This window comes from Diadema antillarum, unplaced genomic scaffold (assembly GCF_040938485.1).
Source record: "Diadema antillarum isolate AM-2024a unplaced genomic scaffold, OU_Dant_1.0 scf00000035, whole genome shotgun sequence".
Taxonomy (NCBI): domain Eukaryota; kingdom Metazoa; phylum Echinodermata; class Echinoidea; order Diadematoida; family Diadematidae; genus Diadema; species Diadema antillarum.
In genome coordinates this window covers 4,216,020-4,230,409 of record NW_027270924.1, presented here as the reverse complement: position 1 = coordinate 4,230,409, position 14,390 = coordinate 4,216,020, and the positions used below count along the sequence as shown (strand labels likewise).

General features: G+C 38.5%; 1 long non-coding RNA gene across 1 annotated transcript; it reads left to right on the top strand.

Moving 5' to 3' along the window:
* The first annotated feature begins 6,291 nt into the window (after positions 1-6,291).
* Positions 6,292-13,900, top strand: LOC139743994 (uncharacterized). Its single transcript, XR_011711795.1, has 6 exons — positions 6,292-6,424; positions 6,918-6,995; positions 7,491-7,760; positions 8,200-8,409; positions 9,144-9,209; positions 13,838-13,900. It is a non-coding gene; the product is annotated as an uncharacterized lncRNA (long non-coding RNA).
* The last annotated feature ends 490 nt before the right edge of the window (positions 13,901-14,390 follow it).

Genomic DNA, 14,390 nt, shown 5'->3' with positions numbered 1-14,390 from the left:
ATTGGACTCTACAAAAGAATTACTTAAATTTGGCACGACTTTAAGATTGTCGACGTTCATCCCTCTCAGTTTCTTGTAGGTCAGTTTCCTACTTGATGAGGTGATCACTGGTATATGTGACGATGAAGGGGCACTTAGAATTGTGCTCACTCGTGTCCGTGGTGCTCACTCATGTCCGTGAAATCGAATGCAAATCTGATGAAATAAGGTGGGAAAACCTATATTATCCCCCTGCCTTCTGAAAGAGGCAAGTCAAGTGGTCTTTTTAATGATGCGAGAAAAGTGAAAATATGTTGAAATGTCTTTATATTTTCTTAACATTGTTCTACACATGTAACATCACTAGCTGTAGTTCACCCTGCAGTGACAGAGCAGAAACTTAAAAAAATTCAAAACTTTTGAACTGACTGTCTGATTTCCCCCAAACTTTCACTGATATGCTGTACTGCATGCATTCACTCAATCCTCATGAAGGTGGATTTGTCCTTTGATATTTCAAAGCCCTCAATTGTAAAAGAGCTTTATCATCCAGATTTGAATCCAGCACTCACAAAAGAAAAAAGCAAAACAGGCGGGTTCAGCTTCTTGCACCAATACTATCAAACATTTAAAATGATATATAATGCACAAGCCAAAGAGATAGAGAGAGGGAGAGAGAGAGAGAGAGAGGGGGGGGGGGGAGAAAAAGAGATAATGCTTTGTGAATTTGTTAAGGGTCGAAAGTAGTTTTCCACCCTCAAGAGTTTTGCTTATCACTTTGGTTTATATATTTCGTGTTCAAAACATGCATCATAGTACAGCACAATTCTTTATGGAGTCGTTCAGCTTGCTGGAAGCACTTAGCCAGTATAAATGTAGTCCGAAAGTATCTCATGAAAGTCTGTTACTATCACAGAAATATGATAATAGATCTATGATAGTAACATGACAATACAATATCTCAAACGATAGCGTGGGCGTTATATTACTGAAACTATCATGATTGGCATTCTCGAGTGACTGTATGCTGTGGATCCTCCTGTATCGCTTCCTTGAAAGCCCAGGCAACTTTATGAGATGATTACAATTTCATTATGCTCGAACGCATTCTTATCATGCGCACTCAGACTCTATAATACTCCAACGTCATCAATCAGTACCATCAACTGCAATTATCGTTCATTCCTATTCCACGTACCGGTTTCATGTAGGGTTTGAAGGGAACATTACACCGACTTTCAGTCTTTCGTATAATAGCGTGCTGGTATTTCGGAGTTATCTGCAGTGGCTGTGCTATGATTCCCCCTTTTTCGCGATGGAGGAAAGAATGATATTCCTTGTATGGATTACTGCTCATTTCATGTTTTGCAATCCTTCTATGAGGTCCTCAGCATTGGGAACTAATACATGTAGGTATACCTTTCAATTTTCATTCCATCATTGACATATCTCGCACATTTCTCTCTTTCTCAGTTCTTATTGCATGTCAGTCTTTACACAAGAATGGAAAGTTATATCAGATATGCTTGAACCTCTGTTCTAACAATTCCCACGAGTAATTAGGTTCTATTAAGTTAACCTTTATCATTTTTTTAATCTGCTACGCTATTGAAAGAAAGCAATATATAACTTAACTATTGGGCTATTACCTCCAGGAAGACGAATGCGTTCAAAGAATTTGGTAAGAAATAGTACATGAGCTGGGGCTTAAATCATGTCACCGAACTAACATCAGCTCGAGTACTAGAGGAATGTTTCATTGTTCATTTTATTACTATTCTCATAATTCATTGATTTACGTGCACTCTTTTTGATTCTTATCATCACGCAGATTTCAGTCTAAATTGTTCGGGGATTTCACTGGAACGGGAGATATGGTGTAACCGAACCTGCGCTGACAACCGTGATAGTTGGGTTCTCCTTGCACCCCTTGGAAGAAGAATCCTCTACACCCTCAATACCAACAAAAATGGATTGGTGGTATTCGAAAGACTTGACGAAATAGCAAGCAAGAAATCTCGGAATCTGATAGTGAAAGACACAGAGTATTCTCCCCTTTTATCGCTCACCCATCAGACGAAGCTACGGTTATTGTATATATATCTACCCTGTGAGATTCAACATGAACGTTAGGTGTTACGAAGGTAAGTGTAGTCAGTTTCCATAGCATGAACACAACTGTTCACTGACTGTTGCTTATATACTTCAACACTTGTTTTTCCCTCCGTTATTCGGAACCTGATGTTTCCATTTGCATGACAGGACATAAAATCTATAGGAATGAGTTGACAATAATTGTAAAAAAAGCCGTGTGATTTCAAAATGGCTGACAACGTGTGTTTTTTTTTTAAAGTGAAACATGAAGATCTACAACGAGGACGCACTCCGTTCAGTTGACACGCATTACTATTAAAAACAATAGATTAAAGTCTTAAAACGTAAAAGACGCGATGAAACAGTGACATAAAATAGAAGTAAAATAAAAGTACACAAAGTAATTGAATGCCGTGTCATATGTGTCTACCTCATTTTAATCGAAGCCATAATACAATGTATCAAAATGTCATTTTATGTATACAGCATACAAATATTCAGTGATTGACAAACAGTTATGTATACAGGACCAAAATACTTGAACGATCTCCCAGTACAAATTAGGACACAATTTATAGGATAATTACATTGCGTAAGTCCACTGAAATTTCTTTCTATCTTCTTTATGCGCGTTTTGCTGTTATGTACTTGGTTGTTGTCATTCAAATCGTTGAGCCTCGCTGTTTGCGCTCATAAATTCCTCCAAATCAGTATACTAGTAATTTATACTTTGGAACTCGTTAACAACTGGCTTTGTTGTACTCACGTCGTTGCTACTGGCTGGTAAATCTTTTTTGAATTGTTAGTACATGCATGTTCTCTCTCCCTTATTAAAGGCTTCCCATGTTCTTCTGAGGACCCACATGTCGAGTGTTTGCAGTATTATTCAAATCGTATTATCACACCATATTGTTAACATCGCTAAAACAACTGTTCATGTATACGTCTACAGAATGTGCATGGTTATTTGTTTGTTTTCACTATGTGTATTTGAGAACAATCGTTATTTCCCCGGAGATCATTGCCTTTCAGTTTTGTTTTCTATATTTTGGTCCTATATTATGTTGCACCCGTGCTCCTCATGCGTTTTTGTACCCTCTGTTCAGAATTTGGGACCTACGCTTAACAAGCTTGCTTTTAAGTAGGGCCCATCATTTTTCCTTAGCATTTATACAGAGAACCAAATTTACGAAGAGTGACCGCCATGTTTTTTTTTCAATGTTTACTATAATTTATTGTGCATCGTAGCCGGATAATTTGATTCACTTTATTTCATTATATTTGATGTACATTCCTTCATTGCGAAATATAAAAATGAATTGAATTAAATCAAATTGAATTATTTAATGGGATCGTTGTGGCTCAGGGGAGAGAAACATACGAAATGTTGTTTAATCATGACTTTATTCAAGTTCAAGGAAGTGTTAGAATTACATAAAATATATACAAAAGGACCAGGTCCACCGTTTCATTCAAAACGAATGACAGGTTAAGACAAGTTTATGGGGTACCAAAAACAATATTGGAGTTTACATTACTGCAACCCAAAATATACATATCATATCACACATAAACTGTCAATTCATTGATTAAATATTAATTAATCAATCAAATATCAATGCATATACTATTTCTGCATAACAATAACAACGGTGGTATAATTATCTTCCACAATATTAATACAATTATCCTCATTATAAAATAATAAGATAAATATACAAACATATAATACATAAAACCTTATCATCATCATCATCATCATCTCATCAAATCTTCACCAACTTATACTTGCCCCATACCCCCCCCCCACCACCTATTATAATAATCAAAACCCCTCTTTACAACTATATTATACATGCAAGTTATATACCCTTTTCAACATAAAACCAAAAATTATAAACAAAATATTCTACATTTTTTCAATTGCCCATTCACCCATTATTTATAATGTATAACAATAAACTCATCTCACCTTTCCGAACATATCATTTGACCTCAGATTCCTTTCCTTTCCCAACAGAAACAAAAACACACACACACACACAATCTATACGAAATCCAAACCAGCCGCAGCGACAAACTAAACTTTCACCTACTATCCCCATCTCCTACCTGCGGCTACCCTCCTCCTCACCACCCCTCCCCCGGAAAAAAAAATCTACAGCCAATACCACATAATTATAAACGATAAACCCCTGCGCTCAAAATCAATACATATCTATGTCATTTATAATATACCTCAAACAATATTCTGAAATTATATCACATATATAACACATACAGTTTACAAATAAAATGATTATAAACAGACGGGCAGACCGGCAAACATATTACTGTACTTCCACTTTGGCTTCAAAACGAAAACATGGTGGGTATGAATATTACGTAACTATAATTCAATCCTACAGATCTAGATGCCGTACCTCCCCCCAAACTCTACAGCCAATACCACATAATTATAAACCATAAACACCTGCGCTCATACATTATACAAACAATAAATATCTATGTCAATTATATCTCAAACAATATTCTGAAATCATATCACGTACATAACACATACAATTTACAAATAAAATGATTACGATCAGACGGACAAACCGGCAAACATATTACTGTACTTCCACTTCGGCTTCATGGTGGGTATGAATATTACATAATTATAGTTAAATCCTACGGATCTAGATGCCGTACCTCCCCCAAGCTCTCTCTTTTCTAGCATAAAATATCGAAAAAGAGGAGAGTATGGCGAGTTTAGAGAGTGTCTGAAACAATTCATTCGGACGAATCTTGGAACTTGTTGTTTTCAGAATTCGTTTTAAACGGCATTGTTGCCCCGGTCTATTATACCCCTTGCACCGACTTCTATCGCATAAAATGACACTGAGTAGCTCTTATCCTGGATATTCCGCACAATTGAATTATACTTTTCTACCTTCCTTTGATGTGCATCCTCGAAGTTCATTTCAAAGGGAAAAGTTAGTTCAACAATCGTGATATCTTGTTCTTCTTCCCTTAAGATAACTAAATCTGGGCGCAAACTTGTAGTGAGAATATGGGGAGGTATGGTGCCCCCGGCGATTGAGTGCCCTTCTAGATCAGTGTAAATCGTTCCGTTGGACAGATTTTCAAAAAATGTATTATACATGTACCTCAGCAGATTGTTATGTCGCCACTCGCATCTATCTAGAAAAAACTGGGCAATTTGAGAGTATATGATGCAAAGTGCCTGTGGTGCCCGGGCAGAAGACACAATTATCACTAAGGCGTTTACCCCAGGTGTGCAAATTTGTGTAGGAGGGCAGAGAATCTATACACGCACTAATGATGAAACTGAAAACTCTTTTGGGGAGGTCATACATGATCGATCCACGTTAATTTGCGACAGTAATTTGTCTTGGAAAATACTCGATTGCTATTGCAATGGGGAGTATCCGGCAAATTTGACATTTTTTTTTCGTTGGTAGATAGCTTGGCCATTATCCTTTAAAAAAATACAAAACAGAAAGAGTTTATTAATGTCGTTGTAAACGTGCTGTGTTGTTGCCCATGAGTGTTGTTGTGAAAATCAATTCACATAATAGCCATCATTCTGTATCCATATCTGTCATAATGTATGATTGTACTGTATATTGTACTCAAATTGATGCAAATGTTTATTCCAATACCGGATGAACAGAAAGCCGTCAAGTACGCTTACCGATTATTAGTTAATAGATTGATATCTTGACATTCGCTAATAATATGTAGAATAATGAGCGTTATTATTGATCTTTACGTCACGTATGAATTGCATTTATGGATTCTATTGATGCCAGTTGACTCACGAAAGTTTATTCAGTTTCGTCATATCGTTCCCAAAATAATGTGGGGAGAATTAAAGTAGAGTGCGATCTGCATTAAAAATAACGACCAAAACAAAGATAAATTGCATTGCTTCTTCTGTTCCTTTTGAGAAACTGTTATAGGAAAACTATACAGCGTATAACTCGAAGAAGGATTTAGACCATAATTCTGATAATTATCTTCACCTCGAATGAGCTACGACGTGAATGATTGCTTATAGATTATCAGTTACCCCAAACCATTTGCCAAATAATATTTCGAACCTTGGTCATTAATTTTCAAGGGATACCAACAGTGAAGCTGGTTGATGGATCTTCTCCCCTTGAAGGCCTGTTGGTCATCGAATCAGACCGATACGTCTGCTTGGATGGATTTACCCCCAAAGCAGCTGAATTGGTCTGTGAAGAGCTTGGCTTCCCGACGGCAAAGAATTATACCGGTCAGAGTTTGGCCTCAATTGCGACGACAACACTAAAAAAAACTCAAGTGCTGTCATGTCGTGAAGGTAACAGCAGAATAATATACATGCAGATTAGAAGCTAATTACGGAGGTATTGGAAAGGCCTTTTGTCATTGCGATGATTCGTTTTCTGAACGTGCAACAGTTTTAATTTCCCGATATTTCAAAACTCCTTATTATAATAAACTCTCTTTTTAAACTATACTGCCAGTTTTCTTGCTACAGACATACACAATGATGACAAATAATACTTACAAATGACTACGTTCTTTGACGTTGGATGACAGAACTTAATGGTATAAATGCAGCAATCAAACATTCATTAGAATGAGATTCGTTTTCTCTACACACAAACTTATTAATGTCCAAATGCGTTCATTACTGATATTGTCGTTATGTTTTGTTACTTTGTAGCTATTTTCTTTTTACATACATATTACACATGAGAGCCGTTATCTGTGTCATCAAACTTTTATGAGAAATGCGGCGTCCAAACTTTATCTATTTCATGAACGATTTGTACAATATCAATGCACAGATTCGCTGCGTGTAATGGACTGTTTAATGACATCAACTGAGTGTTTCTCAAACAAGATTGTTAGACTCCAGTGCAGAGGTAAGAGATTCAAAATGTCATATAAATACATTTATATATTCTTTATCGTTCATAAAGTTCAGACGTTCGCAAACATATTGATATCTATTCTTATGCTTTTGTGTGACTCTACCTCGCATGGAAAGTGTGAATTAGTACGTTTGATGTACATGCGAAAATAGTGTTCTCTCAGTCGCTAATTGTGTATAGTGGAATGAAATTCGACACTTTTAAAAACCATAGATTCCGCTGTCAACACACACAGACTTACACGCACACATATATGTATGTATGTATGCATGTATGTATGTATGTGTTTGATATTTTCAGGCGCTACAGATGTGAAGCAATTAACCTGTATTCAAACATAAACACTTATCAAACTGTAATTTCAGTGATGATTTGTGACTAGCTGTTCTGCTGTTGTTAAAATGTACTGGCCATAATGCACACTTCAAAGTACTTGTATCAGGTATTGGAAGGTTGAAATAATCATAATATTCTGTCACTGCGTAGAACCTGCATTTCTTGGATGCTACAAAGACAACCGACTACACTTTCAAACAGCTTTCAACACCGGATTTGGAGTTGATTCGGCAGGCGAGTGCATGTCTACCTGTAGAAGACAGCCCGAAAGCAATGGTGTTGCTGTCATGCATGAAGGATTGTGCATTTGTTTTCAGTCCGAAACGTATGCACAGGTCATTTCTGACGGAAACTTTTCTCACAATTGGAAATGTCCATTTGCGATAGAATTTGACTCCAACCGACATCATTCATTTAACCGTGAGTAATCCGACAAGCAAAGATTTCTTGACATCAGAGAATGAAATAAATATATGCAAGCATCAGTGATGATAATGACGACAGTATAATTTGTAAGCAGCAGTTAATACCTGTAATATGCTTTGTCAGGTTCATACCTTTAACATGTTTAATAACAAAAATAAACTTCATCATATATATTTACTGTTATCGTATACAATCAATGTTTATAATTATCAGATTATGTTTACGTTCTGTGTTGGTCAGCTAGTCTTTTAATTTGGCAGATGAATAGGCATCTGAACCTTACCAAAAGAGATACAAGAGTGAATCTGTTTACATAATTATAGTATCTTTCTTCATAATGATTATTCCATGTAATATATTGTAATGATATGATTATTTCAAATTTTCCCTCATGGCTCACGGGAATTCCCTATACACGTCTCCTTTATTGAAGTCTCTGTCGGATTTTGTGATCATCCTGGGATTGTGACCAATGGAAGTTGGGACTCGGATATCACGAGCTTCGGGTCGAAGATAACTCTCACCTGTGACAAAGGTTACAACGTCAACGGGAGTGCGATACTGCAGTGTGTGGGACTACCAGGATGGTCGACTTACTTCCCGGTTTGGAATGCTTCAGTCCCTTCTTGCCAAGCAGTCGAAAGTAAAACAAACGGCATCTCCTGAAATTAATTTGACAATATATTATCAGTGATTATGATTTTAAAAATCTCTGCTTTGTGCAATAGTTTAAGAGAAATAAAAAGACAGCATTTTACATTATACTTGAAAGGGAAGAACTGCAAATGATATTCTATTTTTTTTTGCGGATTTTGTTGTTGTTGTTGTTGTTGTTGTAAGCATTTATACTTTCCGAGAGTTATCGTCATCTGAGTGCGGATGATAAAAATGTGTGCCATTTGAGCCTTCACCTAAAACACACCACGTAGAACGCACCAGTGGGAATTAATACTGCCATATTTGATAGGCATGATAGGAGAAAAATTGAAATTACTAACAGTCATTCAAATGCATTGACATGAGACAATGCTTACCAACAAATTTACCATTTCTCGGAATTATACACAATCGTGTTGTATCCCGTGAAGTAATTCATTGGGAAATATCAATCTTTTTTTTTTTAATAATCGGTCTATCTTCTTCGTGAGCATGATACGCGCTCTGAGATGCTCACTGCATGTCTTCCTTCCCTTAATTTAATATGACAAAGAGATGGGCATTTTTACCACCTGATCACGTGAGATTACGACACCGGCCACAGGCACCACTGATTTGAACTCCATGAAGTTACTGAAATTCATCCTTTCTTTGCCGTACTTTCACACATTTTTTCATGAGTTTTTCATTGTTTTTGTGGATGGGAATGTTTGTTCACAGACGCAGAGTGGCAAGATGGCAATATCACCACGATGCCTACACAAAGTATAGAAAGCACTGCTCAGGGTATGTACTACATTGGCAAGTACGGTGTAACAATAATATGAACAAAACTTTGTGTGCAATAATTAAGTGATCGCAATGTTAACAGTAATTGATATTTGGAATTTTTGTAGAGTGTGATAAGCTTGAAGGCCCCTATGCGCTTGAATAAACATCACCACCAACAAAAAAAGATGGTAATTTAGTAAAATGAAGTTCGCAGGCATCGAGAGTAATGACGACTAGCTGCTTAAATTTCTGTTATCTACAAAGCCTATCACTTCATTTTTTTTTTTTACTATTACAATTAATTTGGGACATACAATTACAAGACAATGACATGAATTCAATACAGTGCAGGGGCCATGTGACTGTGTGTGTGTCCGTGCGTGCGTGCGTGTGTGTGTGTGTGTGTGTGTGTTTGATAGCAGGGGCGTCACCAGCTTTATTTCAAGGGGGGTGCGTTTTGACACTAAATGTAACGAGATTTCTTGGACAGACATTTTGGAATATAGGGAGCTCTCAATCCCTAGACTTTTACTGTTTTTTTTTTAGGGAAACCAAGCGGGAAAAGGGCACCGGCGGGGGGGGGGGGGGAGGGTGTGGAAGTGCCTGTTGTCCCCACCCCCCCCCCCTCCTCCCACGGTGAGAACTTTTTGCATTTTGATGTTGCAAATGGTGCAATTTGATGCAGGCTTTTTGTGTGTTTTATCGACCTGAAACAGTCCCACTTGTTTATGGTAGCAGTACATTTGATGGAAATTGTGGTTGAACAATGTGCCTGTGTATATAAACTATATCATTTCAATAAACTTCTTGTATTGATTCTTACACTGATGTCATGAACGCGCCCGAGCAAGCGGAGCGAGCGAGGGGGGAGGGTGTGGGAGGGGGCCAACCCCCTCCCACGGTTAGAACTGAAATTGCATTTTGATGTTGTATCAAATGATACAATTTGATGCATGTTTTGCTTGTTTTATCGACTTGAAACAATCCTAAGGTAGCAGTATATTTTGATGTAGATTATTATTGAACAATTTGCCTATAGAATAGTATCATCCAAATAAACTTCTTGTTTTAATATTTGCACTGAATATCATGAACGCGGCCAAGCAAGAGCGAGAGGCGTGAGCGAGGGGGAGGATGTGGGAGGGAGTGCTCGGTGAGCACTTTTTGCATTTTGATGTTGTAAATGGTGCAATTTGATGCAGGTTTTTTGCGTGTTTTATCGACTTGAAACAGTCCCACTTATTTAAGGTATCAGTACATTTTGAAGTAAATTGTTATTGAACAATTTGCCTATATATAAAATAATGGTATAATCTAAATAAACTTCTAGTAATAATTCTTACACTGATGTCATGAACGCGACCGAGCCCGAGCAAGCGGAACGAGCAAGGGGGAAGGTTGTGGGAGGGGGTTGTCCCCCCTATAAATGGATTATGGAATGACGGTGTGAAACGACAATTACTGGCAGCAATATCAGGAGAATGGCATAACGATTACATGCGAGCGAGCGGAGCAGCAAGCTTGAAAATTGTGACATTTTACAGTCCAAAAACTGCCGTTTGTAGCCATATTTTTTTGCTTTGGAAATTAAGGGGTGGGAGGGGGCGCACCGCGGGCGCAACTGCTGGCAATTACTGGCAGCAACTGCTGGCAATTACTGGCAGCAACATCAGGTGAATGGCATAACAGTTAGATGCGAGCGAGCGAAGAGAGCGAGCTTGAAAATTTTGACATTTCTACAGTCCCAAAACTGCCATTTGGAGCCATATTTTTTCGCTTTGGAAATAAAGGGGGGGGGGGGGGGGCGCACCGGCACCGGGCGCAACTGCCGGCAATTACTGGCAGCAACAACAGGAGAATGGCATAACAATTAAATGCGAGCGAGCGGAGCGAGCGAGCTTTAAAATTTTTGCATTTTACAGTAAAAAAACAAACTGCCGTTTGTAGCTATATTTTTTCGCTTTGGAATTTAAGGGGGGCGCATCGGGCGCAACTGCTGGCAATTACTGGCAGCAATATCAGGAGAACATAACGATCACATGCGAGCGAGCGAGCTTGAAAATTTTACATTTCACAGTCGAAAAACTGCCGTTTGTAGCCATATTTTTTCGCTTTGGAAATTAAGGGTGGGGCGCACCGGGCGGAACTGCTGGCAATTACTGGCAGCAACATCAGGTGAATTGCATAACGATTAAATGCGAGCGAGCGAAGAGAGCGAGCTTGAAAATTTTGATTATTACAGTAAAAAAACTGTAGTTTGTAGCTATTTTTCGCTTTGGAAATTAAGGGGGGGGGCGCACCGGGCGCAACTGCTGACAATATTATTGGCAGTAACATCAGGAGAATTGCATAAAGATTAAATGCGAGCGAGCTTGAAATTTTTGACATTTCACAGTCCAAAAACTGCCGTTTGAAGCTATATCTTTTTTGCTTTCGAAATTTAGGGGGGGGGGGCGCACCGGGCGCAACTGCTGGCAATTAATGGCAGCAATATCAGGAGAATTTAAATTCGAGCGAGCGGAACGAGCGAGCTTGAAAATTGTGACATTTTACAGTCCCCAAACTGCCGTTTGTAGCTAATTTTTTTCGCTTTGGAAATCAAGGGGGCGCACCGGGTGCAACTGCCGGCAATTACTGGCAGCAACTTCAGGAGAATTGCATTACTACTAAATGCGAGCGAGCGGATTGAGCGAGCTTGAAAATTTTGACATTTTACACTCCAAAAACTGCCGTTTGAAGCCATACTTTTTCGCTTTAGAAATTAAGAGGGGGGGGGGGGACGCCCAGTGCGCCCCTCCCCCTGGATCCGCCACTGGTAGTCAAGGGTGTCGGTTTATGTTCATGACTGGGGGAGGTACACGGACCATCGAGGTGGCGTCGAAATTTGATGACCAAGCGGGGGAAGGGAGTCCAAAATCTGCACTTTAGAGCATCCCCTAATTGTGCGTGTTTGTTTGTGTGTGTAGTGTGTGTATTATATACATGGAAAAGTTAGGAATTAGCCCATGTCAAGTCTTTTTATTGGCAATGCAAGACATTTTTATATAGACTAGTATATAAAGCAACACTGCAAAATCAATGATCTATAGCTTTGATATAACGAAGCGTAAGGTACAAAGGTGTACATTCTACATCACATTGCGCAACATTGTAGCGACTCTTTTTGCCGTTCGGATGTTCTGGGTACACTGCGCACATCCTGCTTACATATGCAGAATGCCAACCAGGAATCATGCTGACTCACAATCTTTTGTCGGCTCCGGGTTTTTTTAACAATGTTTCACACTATATAGGGGCCTATCTATTTAATTATGGTTAAACGAAATCATAGAAAAATATCTTATTTCTTGATCAACCTTTCATTCAAAAGCAGTTTACTAACACTTGAATTACTAGTTTGGTAAGTCTTCTTTTTTTTTTACCAGCGGATTGGGGGGGGGGGGGGCACCCCCCGTGCGCCCTTCCCCCCCCCCCCCCCCTTCTCCGTAGTTACGCCACGCCACTGCTTTTGTGTGAATTAACAAAAAAGCAAGAAAATCTTTTCATCGCGGGAATTATGATTATGTGGGGTGGGGCAAATGGTGCGCTTGGCTTCCAATATTTTTACGGGGCAACATTTTTGTTTTCTTTCAAAAGCCAGAAAAAAATTCTCATTTCGGGAATTATTAATTATGGGGGGGGGGGGGCAAAATTATAATATGCTTGCCCCTCCAATATTTTCAGGGGGCAACTTTTTTTTTATGTCAAAAAAAAGGTAAGAAAATCTTCTCGTCTCTGGAATTATGGAGGGGGTGGGCAAAATAATATGCTTGCCCCTCCATTCTTTTTTTTAATCTTTTTTTAATGAGGCTAAGGCTCGCTCTTGGGCTGGCAATATGGATTGGTCAGAAGTAACGTACATAGACCCTACATACTTGTAAGTAGCACACGTACATGCAAACGTGTACTTGCTCCGTACCGTACGGATGTACAGTACGGTCGATAAATAGTAAACACTGTATAGAATACTAGGGGGATTGCGTATAGTATCAGTGCTGCCAGAACCAGGGGTGCGAATTGTTTTTTGCCCACGATTTTTTTTTCCCTGGTGAAAAAAAAAATAGAAAAGAATAATTATTTAGCGTCCGGCGTTGAGGTCGCTCGCAGACTAAAGTTTTTTTTTTTTTTTTTTTTAAGGATCTGAAGGGGGGTGCGTTCGCACCCAACGCACCCCCCTGGTGACGCCCATGGATAGGGCGATGACTGCGCCAAAGAGGGTCGAGGGTCAATTTTCTGTGTAGTGTATAATTCCCTTTGAGGGGAAGAATCTCATGGCGGAATTTTGGATTTTTTCTTTTGATTTTTGCTATCAGGATTTCTGAGTCCCCTTCCCCTTATTTTTGTTTCGGGAGAGCCAGAATTTTTTTTTTTTTTTTTTTTTTTTTTGGGGGGGGATGAGGGCCTGTGCAATGCCAACATCTCCTTTATGAACATTCATGGTCTACAAATTTTCATACTTTTATTATCACCACGTACAAAAAGTCAGATATCTTACAGATAGATAAAATTATATGATGAATGTATTTTCCGTTCAGGAGTTCAGGACATTATATCATCAGCATGTATACCATCAATAATTGCAGTGGGTTTATCTCAATGTACAGGGCAGACGCAGACTACCCAAGACATTACGCCATTGCGAGCGACAACTGAAACGTCTCAGTCAGGTGAGTTTAGCAATTGATTCGACCCGTAGTAAAAAAAAAAAAATATATATATATATATATATATACATATATATATATTTCTGCTTCTAGTGTTTCCACTTTTACCTCTTAACGCATTAATTGCATACGCATAATTACATTAGGACTACTTCGCTACTATTGCCTAAAATGCATCATTTGTTTCACCACTTTGTTTAAATGGAAACACACTAGATTTGGTTCTTCATCGTTTGTTCATAGTGAATTCATCATGAATCAATGAACTGGATTCAAATTTTGATGTTGTTACTGTCTCAGACAGAAGAAGTGTTTAATTCTTATGATACAAGAATAACAAAAATGTCTATGAAGAAATGCTGCAAAGCGCCGTTCTTCAACAGGAGCCATTCATCGATTATCAGATTTTCGTGGTGATGTGACTATATCGTAACGCAAATATTCGCTGATCTAATGAAAAGGCATTTTCCTGAAAAAAAAAAGCTTAATGAGG